The 20,291-nt window shown below is 46.0% G+C and overlaps 1 pseudogene; it reads right to left on the bottom strand.

The window, feature by feature from the left end:
* Positions 1–15,245: 15,245 nt before the first annotated feature.
* Positions 15,246–15,389, bottom strand: LOC142196414 (small nucleolar RNA SNORA17; annotated as a pseudogene).
* Between the last annotated feature and the right edge of the window lie 4,902 nt (positions 15,390–20,291).

The raw sequence follows: 20,291 nt of genomic DNA, 5'->3' as shown, positions 1-20,291 counted from the left end.
TGCTAAATTTAGATTACCAGTCACAAGATACGCTACCTTTTATGGCAGTAACATCATAATTCATAATATGTAATCCTCTATCTTTAGATTTCTCATTCCCCACAGTAAAAGCAATGATCAAAATGGTTCCATTTAGTGCCAATAGTTTCCATCAAAATATGCTCAAAGAGTGAAGATCATTTAATTTTTTTCATTTTGCTTAACAGGTTTTAATAGGCCACTGAGTAAAGCTATTTCATCACCTACATGACACATATAGGTTTTGCTAGCAAGAATATATATATATATATATATATATATATATATATATATATATATATATTGTGAGAGAGTGAAGGGTGTGATGGTCTAGGAGGACAGGTATGTCCCAGCCAGGCAGCTAAAGGGTGTTTGGTAAAAACTCACATCAGGGAGGTCAGCTGACTAATCAGGCCCTAATAACGGTCTGTGTGTGAAGACTAGCAGGGTGGCACCATAATGACAGAGTTGAACTGTCCAGACCGGACCTCCAAAGCAGGTACTATGCCACCCGTTGTTATTGCCAAGATGGGAGACTGGTAGCCAGTCTCCTGTATAGTCAGGGAAAAGCTTCCTTACGTTTAAGTTAGTTTCTCAGCCGAGAAGGGTTTTGTTTTGTTTATCCTGTGGCTTTGCAAAAGCAGTGTATGCGTTACATGTGAATAAAGCCTGAACCTGTGTGCAATCCAGTGTCTGTGTCCCTGTTTCCTGCACTGCTACCAAGCATCTACCTGAGCGATTCCCCACAATATATATATATATATATATATATATATATATATATATATATATATATACACTCACCGGCCACTTTATTAGGTACACCATGCTAGTAACGGGTTGGACCCCCTTTTGCCTTCAGAACTGCCTCAATTCTTCGTGGCATAGATTCAACAAGGTGCTGGAAGCATTCCTCAGAGATTTTGGTCCAGATTTTGTTGCCGCAGATTTGTCGGCTGCACATCCATGATGCGAATCTCCCGTTCCACCACATCCCAAAGATGCTCTATTGGATTGAGATCTGGTGACTGCGGAGGCCATTGGAGTACAGTGAACTCATTGTCATGTTCAAGAAACCAGTCTGAGATGATTCCAGCTTTATGACATGGCGCATTATCCTGCTGAAAGTAGCCATCAGATGTTGGGTACATTGTGGTCATAAAGGGATGGACATGGTCAGCAACAATACTCAGGTAGGCTTTGGCGTTGCAACGATGCTCAATTGGTACCAAGGGGCCCAAAGAGTGCCAAGAAAATATTCCCCACACCATAACACCACCACCACCAGCCTGAACCGTTGATACAAGGCAGGATGGATCCATGCTTTCATGTTGTTGACGCCAAATTCTGACCCTACCATCCGAATGTCGCAGCAGAAATCGAGACTCATCAGACCAGGCAACGTTTTTCCAATCTTCAATTGTCCAATTTCGATGAGCTTGTGCAAATTGTAGCCTCAGTTTCCTGTTCTTAGCTGAAAGGAGTGGCACCCAGTGTGGTTTTCTGCTGCTGTAGCCCATCTGCCTCAAAGTTCGACGTACTGTGCGTTCAGAGATGCTCTTCTGGCTACCTTGGTTGTAACGGGTGGCTATTTGAGTCACTGTTGCCTTTCTATCAGCTCGAACCAGTCTGGCCATTCTCCTCTGACCTCTGGCATCAACAACGCATTTCCGCCCACAGAACTGCCGCTCACTGGATGTTTTTTCTTTTTCGGACCATTCTCTGTAAACCCTACAGATGGTTGTGCGTGAAAATCCCAGTAGATCAGCAGTTTCTGAAATACTCAGACCAGCCCTTCTGGCACCAACAACCATGCCACGTTCAAAGGCACTCAAATCACCTTTCTTCCCCATACTGATGCTCGGTTTGAACTGCAGGAGATTGTTTTGACCATGTCTACATGCCTAAATGCACTGAGTTGCCGCCATGTGATTGGCTGATTAGAAATTAAGTGTTAACGAGCAGTTGGACAGGTGTACCTAATAAAGTGGCCGGTGAGTGTATATATGGCAAGTGGGTTGGCAGTGCTGCCCTCTCCTACTAAATACTCTTACTAGATACTCCCTGCTCAGTTGGCCAAGTAGTGTTCATGAGAAATCATTGCAGTGGACAGAGCGATTGTTTTCCTAAGCCACTACCAACTCTCTTGGCTATTTTACGATGGCAAACTTTAACCCTTTCCCAACATCTGCCATAATAGTGCAGCATACAACCCAGTAGAGGAGACCGGGAAGTGAGAGTAAGGATGACACTGGCTGTGCCACCTGCTAGGCCGGGGACTCTCCACTCTCACCCCAATCCCTCTCCAGGCCTGCCCGCAGCCAAGGTGGGTCCTGCAGCACTACCTGATGGAGAAGATAGTGTCTTGTTTCCCCCGGGGCACTTCTAGTTGGGAGAGGGAAGCTCTCCTAGCTGAGCTGGTGTGATGGTGTTCAGAAGGGCCTTTGATGTTGGATGCAGGCATGACTCAGGAGTCCAGTGTTGCAGGGTAAACCAAAGAACTCTTTTATTGAACAGCTTAGGGTCCATTCACATGGAGGAAAATGGTGAGGAATTTGGTGTGGAATTTCAGTGCCGAAAAAAAGCCTTTCATTGAATTTCATAGATCAGCCTGCAAAAGAGAAGCACTGCCGGCCGAGGAGCCTTTACAGGAGCTCTGAAGGGAATCCCCAGCCGGCCGGACCTGAAGCTAAAAACCGCAGCGCTTCCCATTCACTTCAATGGGAGTGCTTGTAGAGAAAAAAGCAGCCCATTCATTTCAATGGGGAGCGCTCGTATGCTGGCTCCCATTGAAATGAATGGGATCTGCTTTATACGCGCTGATTCCCTATTCCTTTCAATGTGATACTCCGCATGGAGTGAAACAGAAATAAAAACAAGGATTTTTTCATTCAGCAATGAAAAAAGTGAAGTCCATGAAGTGGTAGAAGGCGGCACAAGATTGGCAATGGATGACATAACTAGTTCTGTGACCTATGAATATGATCGGCGCTGATGGCTGACTAGTGTACTCTCCAAAGATTGTGAAAATGAAGACATAGAATTGACTTTTTTGCATCCTTCTGGACTAGCACCACCCTTTGTGTAGCCAAGAAAACCAGACATTTAAAAATTAACAAAAATCAGATATTAAAGGATTCAATCACTAAAATGACATTTCTTCTCCCTTCTTCTGGCACTAGCTTCAAACTTCTGGGCATGCGCAGTCGGTTCTGCCGTTGGGCCTCGGGCAACTGCGCATGCCCGCGGCAATTTTCCTTTGGCCACTTACACAGTAAACAGGTGTAAGCGGCCATTTCAATGTGGCTGATTACACAGTAAGCTGGGGTAAGCAGCCACAAGAAAATGGCCGCTGGCATGCGCAGTCGGCTCTGCCCAAGGCCCGACGGCAGAGTCGACTGCGCATGCTCAAAAGTTTGAAGCCAGTGCCAGAAGACGAGGCAGGGAGAGGCTGTTCCAGGCGAAGATGGAGGCGGCGCTGGAGAGTTGCCTCGCAGAATTAGGGACGCCCCCAGTGATTTCAGCATTCCAGCATCCCATTGATTTCAATGGCTAGAGCGCATATGCCGACACTCATAGAAGTCAATGGGATCTGTTTTTTACGCCGCTCACTCTAGACAAGTTTACGTTCAGAATGAGAAGAGTGTAAACTCCATGTGAAGGCTCCCTTAGGGAGAGAAAATGTCATTTTAATGATTGAATCCCTTTAAGTCAGGTGGAGCTGAACACCATGACAGGCCGGACATACTCTGTGACATATTGCTAGTAAGAGCTTGTGGACACGATTACATTTCACTCACTAGGAGGGACAAGTTGATGATAAACAGTAATTTAAAAACGTCCTTTTAATTGTTTGATTAGTTCATATTTTATAGAATGAGGATTTAACTACCGTACTATTCTTCTTAATAAATTACATGTTTAGTGATATAATAAAAAAAAATGTTACATGTAGAAATAGGTGTTATAAATATTGGTTCTTTTAATCTTGTTAACATATAATTAGGATGAAACTGTATTTAGAAAATCCCATTTGAGGATTTGATCACCTTTTTTCTTTTGGTTTGTTCAATGCATTCAGGTTGAAAAAAAAAGTTGTGTTCTGATGATAAGATGTATTTATTCTGGCACTTACGGGATTGTTTTTTTATTTTTCTTTATTGTTGCATATAAATGTTGAATTCAGCAAGTTGTAATTTGAAAAGAAAAAAGGAAGAAGCTCACACAAAAATAAAATCAGATGATTCAAGGCTTTAAAAAAACAAACAAACAAAAAAAACATCCCAATTTGGTCCCAAGTTGAAACCCTGTACAAGTATAATCAATAACACAAGTAACATACATGCATTTATTTTTTAAAGTAAGACTGTCACCAGGCTTTATAAAACCAGTGGTACAGTTAGATACAGTGGCGTAACTACCACCATAGAAGCAAAGGCAGCTGCCACAGGGCCTGGGACATTAGGGGGCCCGGCGACAGCCACCCCTGCTCTTATCACAGACAAACTGTTGTAACTGCGATAAGATCGGGGGAAAGCTTGTAGGACCTGTAGATGAAGGACTTTGTGTGACGTCAGCCGTCACATGACTAGGTGGGCGTGTCTGTATAGCCCGTGCAGTCCTGCAAGAGATGAAGAGGAGAGATGTGGTGCTGGGTACTGAAGGGGAGGGATTAATGTGAGATGCAGGATGGAGAGTGTGTGTGTGTGTGTGTGTGTGTGTGTGTGTGTATGTGTGGTGTGGAGGAGGGGAGAGGACAGTGTCCTGATATCTGTGTATGAGGAGAAGGGGACAGTGTCCTGATATCTGTGTATTAGGAGGAGGGGACAGTGTCCTGATATCTGTGTATTAGGAGGAGGGGACAGTGTCCTGATATCTGTGTATTAGGAGGAGGGGACAGTGTCCTGATATCTGTGTATTAGGAGGAGGGGGAGGTGAGTGTCAATAGATGGATCAGTACTCTACACATTGTTTGTATTCAGACTTGCCTGCAATTGCTGTTACTAATGACTGTCTAATAGTAGTCAGGGGACGCTCTGTGTATTGTATTGTATTGTACTCAAGGGGAGGGGGATGTGAGATGCAGGATGGAGAGTGTGTGTCTGTGTGTGAGTGTGTATGTATGTGTGGTGTGGAGCAATTGAGGAGCAACAGTAACCTAGGGGCAGAGATGGAGGGGAGGACATGAAAATGGGGGTAGAGTTGAGGGGTGCATGAAACTGGGGGCAGATGGAAGGAGGACATGAAACTGGGGGCAGATGGAGGGAGGGCATGAAATGTCATGTGACATCCGTGCATTAGTAAAGATGGCCAACACCACCAAAGACTGCAGCGGAGCCAGTGACAGGTAAGTAACTTTTTTTTTATGTCTGTATCTCCCCCTGTCTCCGATTATTATACTCTGGGGTCTGAAAATACCCCAGAGTATAATAATTGTTCATGGGTGTTCATTATGGGGCATAATCCCGTGTTCAAGGGCCACAATGGGGTGTAATACTGTGTGCAGAGGCCACTGAGGGACATAATAGAGCGCGCAGGAATGCGGCGTGGGGGGGGGGGGGGGGGCGGTCGGTCAAGGTCTTTGGTGTCGGTCAGGAAGGGGGGTGCCCATGTCAAAAGTTCGCCACGGGGCCCCGCCATTCCTAGTTACGCCACTGGTTAGATAGATGAAGCTCACCTGAATGCAATGCTTTTTGTTCCGAAAAAATCTGGGCCTCTGCTGCTGAGATGTTCTTTGCTCATTTGCATATTTCCAAACCAAACTGGAGCACCGAGGAGCTGTCTGGTGCTCTAGACTCCTATGTTTCACTGTGCTATAATTAGCCTCCTTTCCCCTTCCCTTCCTACAGTAACATGCATGCCAGGCAATAATTGTAAGGCTGAAGACCCCAAAACTAAAATCATATATCACAAACCATAACACAGATGTGCTGCCATGAGATGCTGCTGGACACATTCGTTTACTGCTATTTCCCAGGACAAAGCTGTACTTTCTCATTAAACACAATGAAAGTACACATACAGCCTTTAATTAGTGGTAAATGTATGCATCCTAAGGCTGGTGACACACTATGTATCTGGATGTATCTATAGCTATAGCTACATCAACTCCTAGACTGCTGGTACTTTCACTTCAATGTAAAGCTACGTTCACATGGTGTGTACTTGCACAAAAATACATGCATTTTAATTGCTAAACTGCCTTCTTTTTTTTTGTTCATAAACACACCGCTATGCAGCACAATGTCCCATAGTGGCCCCTTCACACAGTATAATTTCCCATAGTGGCCCCTCCACATAGTATAATGATCCATAGTGGCTCCTTCGCACAGTATAATGACCTATAGTTGTCCCTTCATGTGACATATTGTCCCATAGAGGTCCCTCCAAACGGTATAATGTCATATAGCGGTCCCTCCACACAATATTATGTCCCATAGTATGGTATTTAACAAATTTTGGGGGGTTTGACACTCACTAGCTATTCACACCCCCAGAGTATAATAAGTGGATACCCAGGAGAGGTGATCAAACATAAAAAATAATGTTACCTTCCTTGGACTCCAGCGCAACTCCCTGTTCTTTCTGGCGCTTCTGTCTGACGTCAACAATAGAGATGAGCGAACACTAAAATGTTCGAGGTTCGAAATTCGATTCGAACAGCCGCTCAATGTTCGTGTGTTCGAACGGGTTTCGAACCCCATTATAGTCTATGGGGAACAGATACTCGTTAAGGGGGAAACCCAAATCCGTGTCTGGAGGGTCACCAAGTCCACTATGACACCCCAGGAAATGATGCCAACACCTCTGGAATGACACTGGGACAGCAGGGGAAGCATCTAACACACCAAAGACCCTCTATTACCCCAACATCACTGCCTAACAACTACACACTTTCCACATTCAAAAAAACCTCTATCAAAGTGGGAAAATACCTGGAAACCTTCTTACTCCCCAAATGGATGGACACAAACCCCAATTTAAGCTCAACAAACAGTAACAACCACCCCTTTAAATCACGTTCCCCATGACAACCACAAATGGAATAGGCAATGGGAATTCCAAAAGCCCTCACCCTTAACTGTCATTTTGAGTGTGTGTGTGTGTGTGTGTGTGTGTGTGTGTGTGTGTGTGTGATGTGGTAAGACCTTCCAAAATTCACTTTTCTAGCCCTTAACATGAGCCCTTCCAAACAAAGTTACAGGACCTTAAGCTGAGCTACCAGCAGAGATTGAGGCCCTTGGCATGAGTAGAGCCTTGCACCAGCAGTGTTTTTGGCACTTAGGGTGAGTTGAGCCTTGTACCAGCGTGTGTCCCTTAACATCAGGCGGGCCCTAAGTTCTGCGCTTTGCACAAAAGTTCCACATTAACTAGGCTGAATGGTACAAAGATTAGTAGGCCCAAGAACCAGGAACAGGTCTTGCAATGGCTGTCGGATAACGCTTAAAGCACATTGTCCACCAGCCAGTCAGCCTCTACCTCCTCTTACCCAACAGTCTTGTCCTCCTTCCACCCAAAATTCCCAATCTTCCCAGAACAATAACCCCAACTGTCCCTGCTCCCCAGAGCTGTTCTCCCTTCCTTTGACTGTACCGCAACCTGCCCCTCCATTTCGCGATTCCACGGACCTAACAGACGAGTATCTGTGTCCAGATGCTCAAACACTAGAGTCTCCTCCATCTCCGGTCGATTTGGTGGCGGATGACCAGCAACCCACCCTCATCGACGATGATGAGACGCAGTTGCTGTCAGGGCAGCCAGTTGACATGCGCATTGTGCAGGAGGAGGAGGCGAGACAGGAGTTGGAAGAGGAGGTGGTGGACGACGAGGACACCGACCCCACCTGGACAAGGCGGATGTCAAGCTGGGAAAGTAGTGTGGATGTTGAGGCAGGTGCAGCACCAAAAAGGGTAGCTAGAGGCAGAGACATGTCCAGAGGCAGAGGTCAGCTGCTTTGCCGAAGCCAGGCCAGACCCGGAATGTCCGAAGATGTTCCCTTTTGTACCCAGCCCAGAAAAACTCCCCCCATCGAGGGCACGTTTCTTGAAGGTGTAGAGTTTTTTCAAGGAATGCGCCGAGGACAGATATAGTGTCGTCTACACAATTTGCCTCTCGAAATCGAGTAGGGGCCCTGAGAAGAGCAACCTGTCCACCACTTCAATGCACCGTCATTTGGAATCCAAGCAATGGAATCAGTGGCAGGCAGCAACGGCAGGACAAACGTCGCCTGCCGTTCATGCCACTGCCTCTGCTCACAGTGCTGGCGATGCACTCCAGAGGACAAGCCAGGATATCACTTCATCTGCCTCCGCCACTTTGTTGACTTCTCCCTCATCCTCCCCTGTTTCTGTCTTATCTCCTTCTCCTGCACCATCAAAGGCACCATCAGGCGCTTCTTTACAACAACCCACCATCTCTCAGACATTGGAGCGCCGGCAGAAATACACCGCTAACCACCCACCCACGCAAGCCTAGAACGCCAACATCGCTAAACTGCTGGCCCAGGAGAGGTTGGCGTTCCGGCTTGTTGAAACTCCCGCCTTCCCGGACCTGATGGCAACTGTGGCACCTCACTATGCCGTCCCTAGCCGTCTCAACTTCTCCCGATGTGGCGTCCCCGCCTTGCACCAGCACGTGTCACTCAACATCAGGTGGGCCCTTAGTTCCGCGCTTTGCTGCAAGGTCCACTTGACCACCGACACTTGGACAAGCGCCTGTGGTCAGGGATGCTGCTTATCTTTAAGGACAGGCAGGGTGAATGTGGTGGAGTCTGGTCCCGGGGTGCAAACTGAGGTACCCTATCTCCTCTCCCAGGCCAAAATTCATGGCAGGAGTAGACTGAAACCCTACGACGATGCAACCTCCACCACAGCTACTAGCGGCAAACGCTAAAACACTTGTGTGGGGAGACGTCAGCAGGCGGTGCTGAAGCTCATCAGCTTGGGGGACAGACAGCACAGTGCCTCCGAGGTCAGGGATGCCATCCTGGCTGAGATGGCATTTTTTTTTCCCTGCTACACCTGGGGCCTGGCATTTTTGCGCCTGTGAAAATGGCTGGAACCTGGTAGCAGATCTGGAGCTTGCCAGACTCAAACACGGTCCACGCATGGCCCACGTTTTCCAACTTGTTGGTGCCATGTTTCTTTGAAACCTACACCATTGTGCCTGATATACAGGTCAAAGTGGGGCCATTTTCGTAAGTGAGAACTAGCCTCTGCTAGGCAGAAAACATTCAGAGCACACTCCTCTCATCTTCGCACCGTTGGCTGGCGGAGGAAGACGAGGGGGTTGGAGTGGCATCTGATGTCCCTGTCCCACACGAGGCTAGAGGGTGCACTTCAGTGCATCCCATTGCTTCACCACAAATGGTGTGAAGGGGAGTGGAAAATGGAGGAAATGGAGAGTGACCCTTACAGTTGGGGCCAGCAAAGGCATGCCAAGTAACACACTGGCACACATGGCTGACTTCATCTTGGGTTGCTTTTCAACACATATTTCACATCATGAAGAACAAATAATACTGGATTTTTACAAGCTTCGAACCCCGGTCTAGGTCTAATGTCTGTTCCTTTCTTATATTAGGGGAGAGGGAAAAAAAATTACTTCAGTGATACGTTTAGCGTACATAGACTGACTATTAATGTGTATCCCACTTAGTGTTGTTAGGGTTACACACCGTCACAACCTGGCTAAAGCTTCTATAGCTGTTAATAAAGTCAACATAACTTTACGGTATCCAAAAAGACAGCTGGTACCGACAGAGAGCAAGACAAATGTCAACCAAAGCTGTGAGCTCTGAACACCCACAGTGACTTTGGCGTCATCATCATTATAAGGGAGCGGGTGGTAATAAATAACTTGGCAGTGCCTAAAACCCAAAAAGCTTATACAACTATATTTACATTAAGATACACAAATGACACTTTTCAGTAGCATGTCATGAGACAAGCTGATAAGCTCTTCCTTTGTGCAGTGCTATTTGAAAGTTAAACGCTGCCTTTATTTTAATTCTGGAGAAGGTGCAGACATTAGATTTAGAACATGTTGTCTTCATTGTCCAAATCCTCTATATAGGTAACGTGTTTTTCAGGCCGAGCTGTCTGGGAACGAGCTGGTGCAGCACTGACAACCTGGGTGAATATGGCAAGAGCCTGAGATGTAGGGTGAATGAATCCCCAAATTATTTGTGGAATTCCCAGTGAGACAATGGCACTATCTACCAGTAGCAAAAATTGTGGGTGCACGTAACCCCAATATATTCTTTGAATTCCCAGTGAGACAATGGCACTGTATAGCAGTAGCAAAAATTGTGGGTGCACGCAACCCCCATATATTCTTTGAATTCCCAGTCAGACAATGGCACTATATACCAGTAGCAAAAATTGTGGGTGCACATAACCCCAATATATTCTTTGAATTCCCAGTGAGACAATGGCACTGTATGGCAGTAGCAAGAAATTAGGGTATTTGTAACCCCAATATATTCTTTGAATTCCCAGTCAGACAATGGCACTATATACCAGTAGCAAAAATTGTGGGTGTACGTAACCCCAATATATTCTTTGAATTACCAGTCAGAAACTGGCACTATATAGCAGTAGCAAAAATTGTGGGTGCACATAACCCCAATATATTCTTTGAATTCCCAGTCAGACAATGGCACTATATGGCAGTAGCAAGAAATGAGGGTATTTGTAACCCCAATATATTCTTTGAATTCCCAGTCAGACAATGGCACTATATACCAGTAGCAAAAATTGTGGGTGCACGTAACCCCCATATATTCTTTGAATTCCCAGTGAGACAATGGCACTATATACCAGTAGCAAAAATTGTGGGTGCACGTAACCCCAATATATTCTTTGAATTCCCAGTCAGACAATGGCACTATATACCAGTAGCAAAAATTGTGGGTGTATATAGCCCCAATTCTATTGCTAGTTGGAACGGGGATTTGGGGTGTATATATGGGGTATACGGGAATACACTGTCAGTGTGTTCCATTCAGGATCCTGGGAAAGCTGGGTTGCGGCGATTGAGCCCGTCAGTGCCACGTTACACTGACAAGCTTCTCCCTGGAATTGAAGTTATATGTAACCCCCATATATTCTTTGAATTCCCAGTGAGACAATGGCACTATATAGCAGTAGCAAAAATTGTGGGTGCACGTAACCCCCATATATTCTTTGAATTCCCAGTCAGAAACTGGCACTATATACCAGTAACAAAAATTGTGGGTGCACGTAACCCCAATATATTCTTTGAATTACCAGTCAGAAACTGGCACTATATAGCAGTAGCAAAAATTGTGGGTGCACATAACCCCAATATATTCTTTGAATTCCCAGTGAGACAATGGCACTATATACCAGTAGCAAAAATTGTGGGTGCACGTAACCCCAATATATTCTTTGAATTCCCAGTCAGACAATGGCACTATATACCAGTAGCAAAAATTGTGGGTGCACGTAACCCCAATATATTCTTTGAATTTCCAGTGAGACAATGGCACTATATACCAGTAGCAAAAATTGTGGGTGCACATAACCCCCATATATTCTTTGAATTCCCAGTGAGACAATGGCACTATCTACCAGTAGCAAAAATTGTGGGTGCACGTAACCCCAATATATTCTTTGAATTCCCAGTGAGACAATGGCATTGTATAGCAGTAGCAAAAATTGTGGGTGCACGTAACCCCCATATATTCTTTGAATTCCCAGTCAGACAATGGCACTATATACCAGTAGCAAAAATTGTGGGTGCACGTAACCCCAATATATTCTTTGAATTCCCAGTGAGACAATGGCACTATATACCAGTAGCAAAAATTGTGGGTGCACGTAACCCCAATATATTCTTTGAATTCCCAGTCAGACAATGGCACTATATACCAGTAGCAAAAATTGTGGGTGTATATAGCACCAATTCTATTGCTAGGGGACTTGCAGGGTATTTCTGAGGTGAAGGTGGGGGGGCACACCGTTGGAACGGGGATTTGGGGTGTATATATGGGGTATACGGGAATAAACTGTCAGTGTGTTCCATTCAGGATCCTGGGAAAGCTGGGTTGCGGCAATTGAGCCCGTCAGTGCCACGTTACACTGACAAGCTTCTCCCTGGAATTGAAGTTATATGTAACCCCAATATATTCTTTGAATTCCCAGTGAGACAATGGCACTATATGGCAGTAGCAAAAATAGTGGGTGTATATAGCCCCAATTCTATTGCTAGGGGACTTGCATTGTATTTCTGGGGTGAAGGTGGGGGGGCACACCGTTGGAACGGGTATCGGGGGTATATATCGGGTATACGGGAATACACTGTCAGTGTATTCCATTCAGGATCCGCGGAAAGCTGGGTTGCGGCGATTGAGCCCGTCAGTGCCACGTTACACTGACAAGCTTCTCCCTGGAATTTAGCTCTTATAAGAGCTGTTGGTTGTCTTCTCCTTCCTATCCTAGCCTGTCCCTGCCTACCCAGAATCTAACCCCTAGCTAACTGGACGGAAACCTCCGTCCCCGGTGAATTGCAAGCTCAGAATGACGCGAAGCTGGGCGTCGCTGTTCTTTTAAATTAGAGGTCACATGTTTTCGGCAGCCAATGGGTTTTGCCTACTTTTCTCAACGTCACCGGTGTCGTAGTTCCTGTCCCACCTACCCTGCGCTGTTATTGGAGCAAAAAAGGCGCCAGGGAAGGTGGGAGGGGAATCGAGTAATGGCGCACTTTACCACGCGGTGTTCGATTCGATTCGAACATGCCGAACAGCCTAATATCCGATCGAACATGAGTTCGATAGAACACTGTTCGCTCATCTCTAGTCAACAACCATTGATTGGCTCTCAGGGGTTACGTTTGCCTCAGTATCAGTGGTCTCTGTGATCAGGCAGAAACATCAAAGTAAACAGATAGTTGCTCCAGACCAACTCTCCTAGGCCTCCACTTATTATACTCTGGGGTCTGAAGAATCCCCAAAGTATAATAACAGCAGTTTAGTCTAAGTGCCCCCCCCCCCCCCCACTCACGGACTCCGGCTGCCATGCTAGAGAAATATGCAAGAGTGGCACGGATGGTGGGTGTTGCCAACTCTTGTATTAGAGTAAAAATCAATACTATTGGCCCGACATCACGACCGGGACAGGCCACATAACTGTCCTCTGGTACTTGTGCTACTTCATGCCTCTAATAAGCTGAGTGCAAGACTCAGCAGAAATGTGTTCATTTCAGGTCTCTAAACATTGGTTTGTTGAATTTGTAACAATAACAGGTCAGATTTACTGAAATAAAAAGCTATTTCAATGAAAAACTTCTTAACAGGCCAAGTTACATGTTAGCATAAGCAGGGCCGCCATCAGGAATTTTGGGGCCCCATACAGCCTAAGTGTCTGCCCCCCCCCCCCCCCGCCATTTTAAAACTACCTTATTTAGCGACATACCAATTATGTATTACATTTCCCTTTATTTAGCAGCATTACAAGGCTTAATCAGATTCTATTTGCAGGTAAAATCTGCTACGTGTGATAGCGCCTATAGAGAGCCAACACCATTTATAAGGGCCCTCCTAATAAATCCTCAGGGCTTATTCACATTGCGTTTTTGGCCTCCCTTGCCGGGATACGTTGGTAACCAGTCAAAATCAGCTGTCAACTTATCCCTGCATGAAGAGCAGTTCTCCGTGCAAGGATAAGTGGGGAGCTGATTGTGACTGGTTACCAACGTATCCCGGCAAGGGAGGCCAAAAAGCGCAACGTGAATATTCCTTTAAAGTGAAAGTGAAAAGTGAAAGTCCCACCCCCAAACAGGCTGCTATGCTAGTAGCATAGCATCCTACATCATTATTATTCTCCAGCTAAAATCTTATATATAATATATTATTGCCCCGGTTCCGCTCCGCAGGGCCGCACACCCGATGTCCCAACAATCCCCCCCGTCCACCCTCTAACATCTTTCCATTGCCCCCTGTACCCATACCTCCAAACTTTTGAAGAACAAAAGAGGGATAAAATTTAGCCCCACCCACTATTATGTTGACTCCGCCCACTCATTAATTTTTCATGTGCCCGCACACTGTATAATCCTCCTACAGTCACCCGTAAATTATATGTCCCCCCTCCGTATCTCCCCCAGCTTCATATACACCCTTCATCTGCCCCCAGATTCATGTCCCCTCCATCTCTGCCCCCAGATTCATGTCCCCCCATCTCTGCCCCCAGATTCATGTCCCCTCCATCTCTGCCCCCAGATCCATGTCCCCTCCATTTCTGCCCACAGATTTATGTCCCCACATCTCTGCCCCCAGATTCATGTCCCCCCATCTCTGCCCCCAGATTCATGTCCCCTCCATCTCTGCCCCCAGATTCATGTCCCCTCCATCTCTGCCCCCAGATCCATGTCCCCTCCATCTTTGCCCCCAGATCCATGTCCCCTCCATTTCTGCCCACAGATTCATGTCCCCACATCTCTGCCCCCAGATTCATGTCCCCTCCATCTCTGCCCCCAGATTCATGTCCCTCCATCTCTGCCCCCAGATTCATGTCCTCTCCATCTCTGCCCCCAGATTCATGTCTCCACATCTCTGTCCCCAGATTCATGCCCCCAATCTCTGCCCCCAGATTCATGTCCCCTCCATCTCTGCCCCCAGATTCATGTCCCCTCCATCTCTGCCCCAGATTCATGTCCCCTCCATCTCTGCCCCCAGATCCATGTCCCCTCCATCTCTGCCCCAGATTCATGTCCCCTCCATCTCTGCCCCCAGATTCATGTCCTCTCCATCTCTGCCCCCAGTTTCATGTCCCTCCATCTCTGCCCCCAGATTCATATCTCCACATCTCTGCCCCCAGATTCATGCCCCCCATCTCTGCCCCCAGATTCATGTCCCCTCCATCTCTGCCCCCAGATTCATGTCCCCTCCATCTCTGCCCCCAGATCCATGTCCCCTCCATCTCTGCCCTCAGATTCATGTCCCTCCATCTCTGCCCCCAGTGTCATGCCGTCCTCTCCATCTCTGCCCCCAGATTCATGTCCCTCCATCTCTGCCCCCAGTGTCATGCCGTCCTCTCCTTCATCTGCCCCCAGTTTCACGTTCCACATAATCCACATTACACTTACCTTTTCCTCGTTCCCGCGCTGCTCTCTGCACGCCTCTCTCTCTTACTGGCGCACAGTTGTAGACGCGATGTGACATCATCACATCGCGTCTACACTGCCGGGTAGCCGGCGGCAGCGGCGAAGTGAGGAGCTGACACAGGTCAGCTCCTCGCTTCAGCGGCTGAAGCGAGCTGACCTGTGTCAGCTCCTCGCTTCGCCGCTGCCGCCTCTCTCGCTGACATATATGCGGCTGAGCCAGCCGCATATGTGTCAGCGAGAGAGGCGGCAGCGGCGAAGCGAGGAGCTGACCTGTGTCAGCTCCTTGTTTCAGCCACGTATGTGTTCAACTCAGATCTGCGTCCTCTGAACGCAGATCTGAGTTGAAACAAACAGGACATACAATGACTGCTGCCGGCGCCAGGGGGCCCGGGCCCCCCCCATTTTTAAATTTGGCCGGGCCCCTGACGCCAGTAGCAGTAGTACTGGCCTATCGGCGGCCCTGAGCATAAGGCCCCTTTTATCGCCTTCAAAATTCTCTGCATTCATTGAACTTGTGGGTTTTTGGATAGTTCATGCCTAAATTTCTTTGCAGGGTGTCAGTATAGCCTCCCAGAGTTGCTGTTCTGATGTGAACTACCTCCCACCCTCATAGGTTTTTTGCCTGAGGATACTCCAAAGGTTCTCATTGGGGTTGAGATGAGGGGAGGATTGTGGTCACACCAAGAGTCTCTCTTACGGACAATGACTCCGAGGTATTTTTTGCTGTATGAGATGGTGCATTGTTTTGTATGAAGATGATTTTGCTATGAAAGGCATGGTTCTTTTTTTTTTTTTTTTTTATAGCATGGAAAAAAGTGGTCCATCAGAAACTCTATATACTTTTCAGAGGTCATTTTCACATGTACAGGGACAAAAGGAGCTTACCAGCTCTCTCCCCATGATTCCATCTCAAACCATGACTTGTTTTTATAATTTAATAGACTCCAATTTTGCTTAACCACCTGAAGCTAGGTTCACACTAGAGTTCAGGTTTCCGTTCTTCGGGTCTGCTTGAGGACCTGAAAACTGGAAATCCTATCCACTTAAAAATCAGTTACTTGCAGACCCTATAGTATCCGTCCTCTATTCTACTTGAAATAGATGGACAAAAGTTCTGCAAGTGGGACTTTTCTCTCCACCTATTTCAAACGGAATGAGCGACCGAGTCTCACAAATGCTAGTGTGAATGAATCTTAAGATATTTATTCACATAAGACATATATATATATATATATATATATATATATATATATATATATATATGTATATATATCTTCTTCTATCTCACAGCACATACTTAAGAAGCTTCAACAAATGTCATATTAGTCTGTGTATATTTGTTTTTAAGAACATTGTCCCATTTTGTTGCCGAAAGTTATTCAAAGACATACTGATAGGGAATGTAGATTGTGAGCCCTATATGGAACACTGTCATTGTCTGTAAAGCACTGTGGAATATGATGGTGCTATACCTGTACAAGTAAGCATAATAAATAAATAAATAAATAAATAAATAAATAAATAAATAATAAATAAATAAATAAATAAGTTTTGCTTAAGTTTTTTTTTCTACCTCCTCTTTTTAAAGGATACTTGAAAATATACTGTTATGGTCATTATTATCCAGGTGACCTCCCAACCTCCATTGTTTGATATTTTTTTTTTATAAAAAAAAAAACTTCTATTACAGTCAGGCAGGAAAAGATGTGTGATTCTGAGCCTGCCACTTCCTGCCTCTGTTTGGAGCTCAGAATCACACTCTCTTTCCAATAGTGGTAGCTGTAGAAATGTGGGGGCGACTTAGAACTAATCGGAGAATATGTTTCTGGTCGGACAGCATGGCGGTGGTACATGTGATCAACAGTAACTCTTAGGCGTCTCTGTCCGGTGTTGTTGTCACAACTGTAGGCGGAAGTCTGTGCCCAGAGGAAGAAAGTTAGTAACATCCACATGGACGCTGGCTACCAGTTGAGGTATTCGGAGGAACGTTTAAGGGTATGAACTTTAAATGTTGTCTGGTTTTTGTTAATAAACTGGTTTTGTAACAAAAGTTGTGGCCAAACTCACTTAACTAAACAAAATCTCTGTTTTATTGGGTAGGCCAGGGGCGTAACTACCGGGGTAGCAGCTGCCACAGGGCCCGGGACACTAGGGGGCCCGGTAACATCTGCTACCACTGCAGATTTTTTTTTTAATAGGCCGTTACCTGCCTGCTGTCCTAAGCCCTGTTCTGGCATCTATACTAGTAGATTGAAGGACCTGGGACGTGACGTCATCAAAGGTCCTTTAATCTACTAACATAGACTCAGTGTCTTTTGTGGGCGGAGCTACCTGGATTGTACAGGTCAGTGTACAATGGGGGGAATGGGATATAGGCTGTGAGGAAGAGGGGTACATGGGTGTGCAGGCTGCGTGTGAGCAAGATTGTGGTGGAATGAGGGGTTCCTCGCTCCATATCACCCTCTTGCTCGCACACAGTTTGTACACCCATACCCCCCTCTTGTTCATACATACCCTGCACCCCAAGTCACCCTCTTGTTCACATATAGCCTGCACGCCCACATACCCCTCTGGGATAGGGGGGGGGCATTTCAAAAGTTCGCCACGGGGCCCCGCCATTCTGGTTTTACATACCTGCAGTCCCACTTCCCCTGCTGCATCTAGTTTGTACTGCTGATACTACAGACATGTTAATAACATGGGGTAACTGATCTAAGTGCCCTGCATTACTCTCTCTTGTAACTCTCAGGAAAATGTATATCTACAGTCTTGGACTGCCATCAAATGGTCATCCTGGAAATTACATACCAGTTGATTTATAACATACCACGTCAGAGGAGTTTGCTTATACCTGAATCTGCTGCCTTGCCGTCACACTGGAAATTACACACGCTGTGACTGATTGATATGTGCACATTTGGATGGAATTATTTTTCAGCTGCACTCTTATCATTCCATACTGGAACCATCATATCACTATCATAACATTCATACCAACGCAAATCAGTTTTATAACTGGATGATTTAGTTCACCAAGGTTTGACCAATGTGATTCTATATACGCCTTGACCCCAGCACTGACCACTTATCATAACATAGCTCCCCACACTATACTACACACCTTCTGAAATGGATATGTTTGTAATCACCTCAATGGGGACTATCAGAAAATCCAAAACAACTAGAGATCCCGACTTGCAACCTTCAATCTCTAAACCAACAATACTGAATGACACAAGCAATACAAGGTAAGCTAGAGTTGCATCCCAGGAAGAAAAAAAAATTTTGAATAACCTTGGAATAACATATTTGTAATAGATTTGCAATCCTGACGTTGCTAGGCCTCACTTCCAGATTAAAGAAGAGATCTTAAATGCTTAGAAAACAAAGATATTCCTAAATTACTTAGACTCACGTCACACAGCGAAGGAGAGCATATACTTCAATATGCAAACTTCTGATTGACCACAACCACTACTTCCAACTACAATACCTAGCAAAAATGTTTTTGAAGATCCTACTGAAGCAAGGAGATACTTCCATATTTCGGACCTATAGCCCTATCTACTGTGGAATGACTCGCATTACTCAAAATCCAGCTTCCTCAAACCCGGGGTTTAATTACAATATGTGTTCTTGTTGTTTGTTGCAGACCATCTACATCTATGTTATGTTTCTGATTAATCTTGTTGCATTATAGCCTAATGACTCATTCTTGTTTTTTTTTATCCATGCCCCTTTTACCTAGTGCTCTACACCATGATCCAAACCACCCCTCCCCCCTTCCTCCCCAGAACACTCCAACACTATGATGGGCACAACTACCCTCTGAGACAGTTGTGGACTGCATGTGCTTGTGGACCTCCACATTTGTATCACCAGGAGTTTGGATTAGTAGACAAATCCACTCTGACACAGACACTATCACCTCCCCTATGCCCTTTACTTTCTGAAATGGAATGTGGCAGGCCAGGGATGCACCGCTAATGAGGCGAGGTGGCTGCCTTAGGCGGCACTTTCGAAGTGGCAGCAATTTTACCTTTTTTTTTTTTTTTACTTTTATTTTTTTCTCCTAAACTAGCCCAAGACAGGCTGCTCTGAAAACAAAACTGAGCAGACCTGTTCTGGGCTGGTTTAGACCTCTGTGTCTCAGCACAGGCGATGATGATAAGATGTCATCACACCTCCTGCTCTGAGACACAGATGTCTTATGCGCGGTGGGGGGAAGAAGAGGCGGCAGCAGCTACATCAAGGATCGCAGGTAGGTGAGTGAGAATACTTTTTTTTATTAGGCCGCTAGCAGCTGGCGTATCCCCAGCAGGTAGCGGCCTATTTCCCTACCCATCCCTATTCCTGCTCATGGACGCCCTCTTCTTCCCGTTCTGCTGTAGGACGCAGAAGAGGGGCACAGAAGTGGCTGTGAGCAGGCCTGGGCCCACAAACCCCAACAACTACCATTATTATTATACTCCAACACAGTGGCCCACCCTTTCCTTGGGGGTGATCGAGCTGCAGGGACATCACAGAGTTCAGCCTCAGTCGCCAGCAACCTTTCCACAAGGTTGACAAGTTGATTGGCATCTTTGAGGTTTCCATGTCAAACCCAGTTCTGCAACACAGGAGGAAGAGCTTTGATGAACTGGTCTAGGACCACCTTCTCCACAACCTATGCAAGGGTACAGGAGTCTGGTTCCAGCCATTTCTTTACCAGGTGAATAAGGTCATACATCTGGGACCTGGCAGGCTTGTCAAAATGGTAACTCCAAGTATGCACCCGCTGGGCACGGACAGCAGTGGTCATCCCCAGCCGGGTAAGAATTTCCGCTTTCAGTTTGTCATATTCTCTGACATCCTGATGGCAGAGGTCATAATACGTTTTCTGGGGTTCAGATAAAGTGCAATGACATCTGTCCAGTCAGCAGCTGGCAATCTTTCTCGTTCAGCCACTCTTTCAAACACGGTAAGGTAGGCCTCTTTATCATCATCTGGGGGTCATCTTTTGCAAAGCTCTTTGCACAGCCTGCTTTACCTCTCTGAGCTCCACAGGTCTCTGCAGACTATTGACCAATCTCTTTATTAATTGCAATCTGTTCCATCAGCAAACGGCTAGTTTCTTTGTTGCTACATATTGGACTACACTAGATGCT

This window comes from Leptodactylus fuscus, chromosome 2 (genome assembly GCF_031893055.1).
Source record: "Leptodactylus fuscus isolate aLepFus1 chromosome 2, aLepFus1.hap2, whole genome shotgun sequence".
Lineage (NCBI taxonomy): Eukaryota > Metazoa > Chordata > Amphibia > Anura > Leptodactylidae > Leptodactylus > Leptodactylus fuscus.
This window is presented reverse-complemented; position numbering and strand designations above follow the sequence as displayed.